The 9111-nt window shown below is 50.2% G+C and overlaps 1 long non-coding RNA gene across 1 annotated transcript; it reads left to right on the top strand.

Annotated features, from left to right (window-relative positions):
• The first annotated feature begins 1593 nt into the window (after positions 1 to 1593).
• Positions 1594 to 7642, top strand: LOC143267447 (uncharacterized). Its single transcript, XR_013042577.1, has 3 exons — positions 1594 to 1802; positions 6060 to 6267; positions 7239 to 7642. It is a non-coding gene; the product is annotated as an uncharacterized LOC143267447 (long non-coding RNA).
• Positions 7643 to 9111: the final 1469 nt, after the last annotated feature.

Genomic DNA, 9111 nt, shown 5'->3' with positions numbered 1-9111 from the left:
CATCCAGATGTCCCAAAGCAGGCAAACCAAAGCACGGACATATTAGAGGTACGTTATAGTTAGGACATGTTTCTGAAATACATATTTGTTGTTGTTTTAGTGGTGCCGGAGTAAGGAACTCACAACCTCAGGCATGCTGGGCAAGTGTGCTAACTGCTGAGCCACACCGCCAATCCTTGAAGTATTGTTAAAACACTCTTGCTGAAAACTGTATATCTGGTGTGATTTCATTTGAAGTTTTAGAGGGCATAGATAAATGGGACAGACAGGTGCTAAATACTAAGTTGGCATCTGGGTCGTGAGATAGTCTTCCTTCTCCACCTTTGTCTTTGCCCTTTTCAAATGCCTCTTAGTGAGTATAAATTTGGAAGGAAGAAACGTGAAAGACTACACACAGCCACACAGCAGAAAACAATGAAAGGAGGTATTCAACCGTGGGTCCTGCTTACCCAAGAGGCTCCCTCCCCCGCTGGGAACCTTCTGGAAACTCAACTGCTCTGTCTTGGTCATGGTGTGAGAGGCCCGCGTCTGCTGGTGTGGAGAGTAACATGCCCTCTGCCTTCTGATACCCCTGTTCTTCCTGGCAGAGCCCTAACATTGAAGCAATGGTGCACAGACATCTTGTAGTGAGTGTCGGGGTGGAGAAAGGGCCTTGGGTGGCTCACAAGGAGGGGGTGGAAAATCAACCTTTCTTCCTTCTTTCTTTTGAGACAGAGTCTCATTATGTAGCCCTGAGGGCCTAGAACTCACTGTATAGCCCTGGGTGTCCTAGAACTCTCTGTGTAGACCAGGCTGGTCTTGAACTCACAGAGGTCTGCCTGCTTTGGTTCCCTCACTGCTGGGGTTAAAAGCGTGCGCCACCATACCTGTCAGGAGAAGCTCATCAATAAGAAGCTGTTACCCGAACCCAGGTCCTTCACTGTGTGGAGAGACAGTGTGAACGCCTAAGAGAGTTGAGAGCTAATTGCCAAGGCATCGGCAGGTGCCAAGCTCATGGAGGACGCAGTTTCTTTGCAGGCACCAGCTGGCCTGGGAGGGGGACAGTGGAGGGGATCGGTTTGCTTGCTTACAACAGTCTTTTGTAACCCAGGCTGGCCTTGAACTCACTACGTAGCTGAGCCCTTGATCCTCCCACTTCCACCTCCCAGGTGCTGGGATTCCAGATGTGCACTATCACACCTGGATCCAAGGGAGGTGTGCCCCTGGCTGGGTCCACAAGGCAGAGACAGGCGTCTGTACCTGAAGCCTGCGGCTCCCCATCCCTCAATGAAGAACGTCCCCGGTGGCAGGCCTGGCCCCTGCCCCGGCACTCACTGTCTCTGAACGGCTCCTGTCACCATGGTATCATTTTGTGCCACCAGCTTGCAGGCTTCTCAAGCCCATGTGAGAGTTCAACTCTCCAATCTTACTTGTTCCTCTTGACTTCATCCAAACCCGCTTCTCCCACATGGTAACATTAAAGTCCATCTCTTTCCCAACTTGTGAGTTTTGACCAGTCCCATGAATTTTGATCAGATTTCTTGGTTAGGATATCAGAACAGGCAGTATCCCTTAGGTGTCTTGGGGGCAGACAACAGTCAGTTTGGTTTTCTTCCAGGACTGGGGTGACAGGTGGCCGGGGTTGTGCCAGCTTGTCTAGGTACAAGGATTATTTTGTTGAGGATGCTGGCTGGGTGCCGTGTGGTTGGTCTGGGCGGGCCGGCCTTCCTGTTTCTGGGTTGCCTCTGTAACGTGGGCCACTGCTGAGACTGAAGAGGTGTGTGGCCGGAGAAGGGCAACAGGGACGAGAAGCATGATGACAGGTACCGGAGAGGAAAGAAATTTTCCATTTGGCTTTTCGGGTTCCGTGCCATATCCTCCGAGCACAGTGGCTTGGAGGCGATCCAAAGGCCCCAGCACTGGTCTTCCTTCATGAATTTTTCATTTCAGGCCAAGAGCCCTTATCGCTGACTGGGGCTGCTCCGGGAGCTTGCCTTCCCATCAGCTGGAGACTAGGCAGATGAAGGGCTGCATTAAGGCCAGAATTATCTGTCCCCTGAGAGAGAAATGACACTCTGTGCCCTAAAGGACACCTCCTCCCACCGCATTTTGCTGTGGGCCTCTGCAAGTGCAAGGCTGCTGCTTTTTGAGGACATTTTGCTGAGGACTGAGAAAGACTTCCAGGGTAGCTGTGGTCTTGGCCAATGGGTGGAGTCTTGTCTGGTGCCAATTACTGAGCACAAGGAGGCCTCTAAAGCAAGAAAGCGGGGTGATGAGGTGTGATAAGGAGGAGGTGTGGTCTCCCACAATACAGAATTCCAGGAGTTCAGATGTCTAGGGGCAATTCTGAGGGGTGGGTGCCACCTCTCCCTGACCCCATTTCCTGTGTGTCCTTGGGGAAGGCATCTGCACACTTACTGGAAATCCAGGTTCCAGAATTTCTGCCTCGGTGGTAGCAAGTCCTTTATGGGCCTACAAGGACATCTTCCCTGGGCCTGTCCTCCTGGAGGACGTGTATTCAAGGGGTGATTATTTGGGGATTTAGGGGATGTTGGTAGAGGAAGTTTGGGTGTACAGCTGTGAGTGGTCTTGTGTTATCTGGGGCTCTTTACAGTCCGGGACAGAGTGGGGCAGGGATGGCAATGAAGGGCCAGGAACATGGATCTCCAAGAAGACTGAAAAAAATAATAAACTGCCTAGATCTTCACTCTGTGTGTGTGTGTGTGTGTGTGTGTGTGTGTGTGTGTGTGTGTGTTGTTAGGGATCGAACCCAGAGCCTTGTATTTGCTAGGTAATCTCTCTACCATTGAGCTACATCTCCACCTTTTGCAGGGTCTCACTATGTACAGGCTGACCTGAAACATGGGCCTCCTGCCTCAGCCTCCCAGAAATGACAGCAGACATGTGTCACCACCCTGAGCTCCACATAGTTGGTCACACAAGCATGCATGTCACAGGGGAAGGATTGTCTTGATTTGATGAGTTGAACACCTGTAGACACAGAATCCTTGAGCCTTTGTCTGTGTTTTGTCCAGGGCTTGACAAATGTCCTAACTCTTATGGCGAGGGGTTCCTGGTGGACTTGAGGGGGGACTCAGAGCTGCAGGGAACAACCCAGGCTGGATAGACAATGTTTTAAATTTATGGTGTTCTCAGAAAATGCTGCTATTAGTTGTTGTTTTTGCTCTTGTTGCCAGTATTACATCACTCGGCTATTAGGGTAGTCTAGTTGAAAAGTTCCTGTTTTCCCAGCAGAGCGGAAGGGAGGTTGGAGAGGGAGCAGCGCCACCTTGAGGCCTGGGCGGCAATGACGGCAGGAACGGAAGCCTGAAGCTCAGTCAGACCAGCTGCATGATCACACGGCCCTGGCTTCATTTAGAGGTCTATTTTTTCATCTTTATACCAAAAAAATATATTTTCATTGCAGATGCTCCCAAAGTGAATGTCATCTGCTTGCTGACAGAGAAGGCCAGCCTTCAGAGTCCAGCCCCCAACTTCCCAGCAGCCCCTGCATAGCCAGCCTCCAACTCAACCCACTCTGGGAACCTACCTTTCCCCAAAAAATTAAAGATGGGGATTAGCTCTGAGCAGCTCAGGAGAGCTGACCTTGGGCCAGCTCTGGGGCAGAACTGACGTTATTGCCATTTTACTCTTAATAAGTAATTAATTAGAGACAGGGTCTCACGTACTCCTGGTGGCCTCAAACTTGCTGTATAGCTGAGGATGAACTTGAATTCCTGATCCTCCTGCCTCCACTTCCTAAGTGCATATGTCCCTATGTCTACCTCTCATATAATAGTATTTTAAATTGTACCTCTTACATACAGGATTTACAGTGTTGAAAAAAAATAATGTCTGCTTTTTAAATTTCCTGGCATTTTAATTCTGGCATATGGAAAGATTGTTCTCACTCCCATTTTACAGACAAGGAAACTAAGGACCAGGGAGGGGAAATAACTTACTTAAGATCACTAAGTAGTAAGGCATATTGCTGGCTTTGATTATTTTCATAGCTCTGTTGAGTTTTTTGGGGGGCTGGGGACATTAACCGTTCAAGCTCCTGACAGTCTTTTTTTTTTTTTTTTTTGCTTGTTTCTGAGACAGGGTTTCTCTGTGTAGCCCTGGCTGTCCCGGAACTCACTCCATCGACCAGGCGGACCTGGAACTCAAAGATCCGACTGCTTCTGCCTCCTGAGTGGGGATTAAAGGTGGGATTAAAGGTGTGCACCACCACCACCTGGCTATTCCTGTTACTTCTTAAAATGGAATCTTGTTATGTAGCCCAGACTGGCCTCAAACTCCTGGTCCTCCTGCCTCAGGCTTCCAAGCACTGTGATTTTATGTGACTGGATATTTTGCCTGTATGTTTGTCCACGCACCATTTACAGGCCTGGTGCCTGAGAAGACCAGAAGAGGGAGTCAGAGCCCCTGGAGCTGGAGTTGCAGAAGGTTGTGAGCTGCCCTGGGGGTGCTGGGAATCGAACCAGGGTCCTCTAGAAGAGCAGCCAGTGCTCTTAACTGCTGAGTCATATGTCCAGCTTCTTGCTATTATTAATAGTATCCCAATAAACTTTTCTTTTTATGAGTTACAAGGAGCCAGTGCGTTGCTTTTGGGGGCTTTATTCCTAAAAGCATGATTGGCAAATTGAAGGATGAGTGTATTAGCCATGGCACACACTGCCAGAAACAGAGTGACTTAGCACATCCCACACTATGGAACTCTCACTACAAATAATGGCAACGTTCAAAAGTAACTTGGAAAAATGTTTATTGGAAACTGTTCAGAAAAAAAAAATATTCTAAAACAGCAGAAATGGTTTTGGCTGTTAAATGAAAATATCCGCGTAGAACAAAAGACTGAGCTGGGCCGTGGTGGCACATGTCTTTAATCGCAGCACTTGAGAGGCAGAGGCAGGTGGATCTCTGTGAGTTCAAGGCCAGCCTGGTCTACAAAACAAGTTCTAGGACAGCCAGGGCTGTTACACAGAGAAACTCTGTTTTGAAAAACCAGCCAGCCAAACAAACCAGACCGTTTGGGCACCCACTATCAAGAGCAGCTGGCGGGCATAGCTGTGATATCAGATGATGTCAGGGAATACTGGCCAACCTGCAGAGGGCTTGCCTTTGACGGCGGTCACGATCCCTGGTACAGTCAGCCATCACCAGTGAGTTGAGACTTTGCCACCCGCCAGCTATCTGTAGCTGCTGCTCCAATGCCTTCCTTGGTCTGCTGCTACAGCTTTCATAAAGCCCTGCACATAGGGTGGCTTTAACAACAGCTATTTGAGGTGTTATGGTTCTGGAGGCCGGAAGTCTAAGCGGGGCCAAGATGTCAAGAGGGTTGATCCTCTTGAGGGCTGTGAGAGAGAAGCTATTCTACCCCCTGCTTTGGCTGATGTGTGGGCAATCTGCAGCATTCCTGGGATCGTAGGACCATCACCCCGTCTCTGCCCTCTACTTCACACCCCCTTCTTCCTGTATGTGTGTGTCCTAAGTCCCCTCCTTGCTACTAGGCATAATGATGCAGAGGATCAGGAGCCATGCACATCCAACACTCCTGCTTCAGCCACTGTGAGGTCCTGAGACTGGCCCTCCTGCTGATGTGGTAATCACTGGGAACTTATCACCACCTCCTGCAAACTGAATACTCAAATGTGCTATTGTGAGTGTGTGAGTGTGTGTGTATGTGTGTGTGTGTGTGTGTGTGTGTGTGTGTGTGTGTGTGTGTGTGTGAGCTGACAGCTCTGTTATTAAATACGATGAAAACCAGCCTTATGATTTCTCAAATTTGTCTGGAACCCTATTCGGGAAGATCACTCAGCCTGTGGTATCGAAGACCCATAAGATGGAGGAGTCATACTCCAGCACTCCCATCTCTCTGGTCCTGGAGGTAGGGAGTGACCATGAGTAATCAGGCTGAAGAAAGTTGGGTAAATCTGTTTCCATCCTCTAGCCTGAGAAATCAGCTTCCATTTATGGCCTTGCTCCCTTGGGAACCGGAATTCCAAATTCCTAGCAACTGATTTGCACATAACTTTCCCTGCAGACTTTAGTGGCTACCAGAATGTGTTCTCTTCCAGCTCATTCTTCGGATGGTTTCCCACGAGTCTTGGTCCTTGCCCTGCTCCGTGCCCAGCCCCTCTGCTGTATTCCCATTGCACCTTGCCCTGGCACTTCTGCTCCGACCACAGAGGTCCTCGGGATCTGCTACTTCTTGGTGTGACAAAATCATTGGCGAAAGCAATTTCAGAAAGGAAGGAAGCGCTTGTTTGGACTCTCAGTTTGAAGGTATGGTCAGGCATCTTGGTGGGGCAGGAGTTTGAGGCAGCTGCTCATTGTGATCTCAGTCAGGAAGCAGAGATGGAGCAGGTGCTCAGCTCACTTTCTCCATGAGGGGGCGCCCTCTACATGTAGGTGGGTCTTCCTAGTCACTTAACCCAATCTAGAGACTCCCCCACAGATTTGTCTCCTGGGGGCCCTCCCTCATTCCTGCCACTTGACAGGAGTGTCCATCATACCCTCACCCCGCCTCTGGAGCTGGATTACAGGGCCTGCTTGCTGGATTACCTGGGTTTCAGAGAGCTGTGTAATGGTGTCTTCCGCCTCTTACAGGATCTTAAGGTCCTTACAAGCGAAACCTAATTTTCCTCATCTTTGCATCCTTCCAGGAAGGATGTGAAGTATATGTAGCACTTATGAACTACCTACTATGTGCCAGCCTCTGAAGCAGCGTTTTCTCAAGTACCTTTTAAAAATGTATCCCCTTTCAAAAAACGTGTCCCCATAGCTGGGCAGTGGTGGCACACTCCTTTAATTCCAGCACTCAGGAGGCAGAGGCAGGGGGATCTCTGTGAGTTCGAGTTGAGGCCAGCCTAGGCTACAGAGTGAGTTTCAGGAAAGGCTCCAAAGCTACACAGAGAAACTCTGTCCCAAAACAAGCAAACAAACAAACAAATACACCTAAAAAACAAACAAACAAAAAAACCCCAAAACAAAAAACAAACAAACCAAACCAAAAACCCCCAAACAAACAAACAAAACAAAAACAAAAAGATGCGTCCCCTTTTAAAAATATGTTCCTATGTCTCCTAGCGCGCAGCAAAGGACTGGACACACAGTAGCTATCTTTAGATTATTCTCACACCACTGCTGCACCCTCCACGCAGCCTCCTTTCCTGCGTCCCCCTGGTCACTCGTGGGTATTCTCCCAAGCTCCTCAACCTGTGACTGCTGCTGAAGCTACTTTTGTCTTTCCCCAGGGCTCCGGGAACTGGGCAGTCATCTGGCATCTGAGAGAAAGCCAGCCCTCTCCTCGGCATCTCCCATCCAGCAGATGGGACCCAGTGAGTTTACTGGCTCCCTTGCTCTAAGAAGAAAGGGAACAGATGGAATCCCCAGGACTCCTAATGTGAGAACACGTGCAGCTGGTGGATATCCCCACCCACACACTCAGGTGCCGTGGGGCACAGTTTTGTTTTTTACAAATCAGCTAGTCTACTAAGCTGTGGGACATTAACCCTAATGCCTGGAGGTGTGTTCTGTGGGCCTCCCCTTGGCTGTGCCAAGCTGCTTCATCTTGACACACATGTTCACATGGCTACTGCTGAGAATTCATAATCTGTGCCCCACAGCCCCCACACCCGCAGCCTCTGCCAGTTCAACCGCCCCCCCTCATTCCCCCACCCCCGTCCCTCTCTCCCACTGCCCTCTATCTATCCGTCAGGTCATGTGTGACTCTTGGAGTCCCTGAGGGAGCTAGGTCATGCCTGTTCTCCTGGGACTCATGGCCTCTCTGTGCTCCCAGCCCCGGAAGAGTGGATACTCTGTTCCATTACCCCCCCCCCCTTTTCTCTAATCCCCTCTGTGTGCTCAGGAAGCCCTCTCCAACTTGGGACTCTGAGCCAGACCTAAGGAAACTTAATTCCAGGAACATGGCTAGCATTTTGCTGTCTGCATGGTCACAGACACACAGACATCGAGCACAGAGCCCCACTTTCTGTTTGGAGGAATGGAAAAGAGAAAAATACGAAGAGGAGGGGACCTCATAGACGAGGATCAAAACATCTAGCCCAACTGGCCATCCCTCGCAGGCTGCCTTCAGTTCTGGCTCCTTTGCCAACAGCAAACTCACCTGTTCAGGGTCCCGGGAAGAAGTGGGGCAGGGCAGGCTGCCACCTGAGGGACTCCATGCCGACCACCCCATTGTCTCTCTGTCCTCTCATGGTCATGTTCCTGTTCTTCCCAGTGGGGTTCGGAGAGTAATTGATCACAGTGCACCTGGGGGTTCACGGTGATCATCGAAGACGTAAGCGCAGATGGTGACAAGCGCTAGGTCAGCCTGGGAGGAAGCAATGGCTCAGAACCATTGAAGAAAGGAGGGTTTCAAGCCGGCGGTGATGGCGCACGCCTTTAATCCCAGCACTCGGGAGGCAGAGCCAGGCAGATCTCTGTGAGTTCGAGGCCAACCTGGGCTACCAAGTGAGTTCCAGGAAAGGCGCAAAGCTACACAGAGAAACCCTGTCTCGAAAAACCAAAAAAAAAAAAAAGAAAAAAAAGAAAGGAGGGTTTTGTCACTAGGAGAGGAACATCAGGACATCTTTAGGGAGGGACGTCGTACTGGGTGCTAAGGTTTAGATCAGTGAGTGGCCGGGAAGGCAGGGAGCAGAGAGGGCCCCGTCAGGAGCGTGTACTCCAAAGGCAGAAACTGTTTTTCACTTTGAATTTTGTTTTTCTAGTGCCGGGGATAGAACCCGGGGCCTCACGTGTGATAGACAAGCAATCTGCCGCTCAGCTACAGTCACAGCTCTTCCAGCTTCTCGGGTTCAAGCTTCAGCATTGCCTTAGTGCTGGTGTTTGAGGAAGCAGTGTACGAAGAAGACCGAAGTGCCGTGGAGGAGGTGGCCTGACTCCACAGCAGTATCAGAACGGTCCTGCGTAGGCCCAGAAGCCATGACATCGGGGCTCAAATCTCACCGGCTCTGTGGAGCATGTGGAGGTCCCTCGGCGGGTTCCAGCGTCCCTGAGCCACACTTCCTCAGCCGCAGGATGGAGATGATAATGCTGCAGTGGGCTTCATGCATTGGCCATGAGAATGAGTTAATGTGTGCAAACAGGAAACAGAAAGAAGCTGGT

This window comes from Peromyscus maniculatus, chromosome 1 (assembly GCF_049852395.1).
Source record: "Peromyscus maniculatus bairdii isolate BWxNUB_F1_BW_parent chromosome 1, HU_Pman_BW_mat_3.1, whole genome shotgun sequence".
Lineage (NCBI taxonomy): Eukaryota > Metazoa > Chordata > Mammalia > Rodentia > Cricetidae > Peromyscus > Peromyscus maniculatus.
This window is presented reverse-complemented; position numbering and strand designations above follow the sequence as displayed.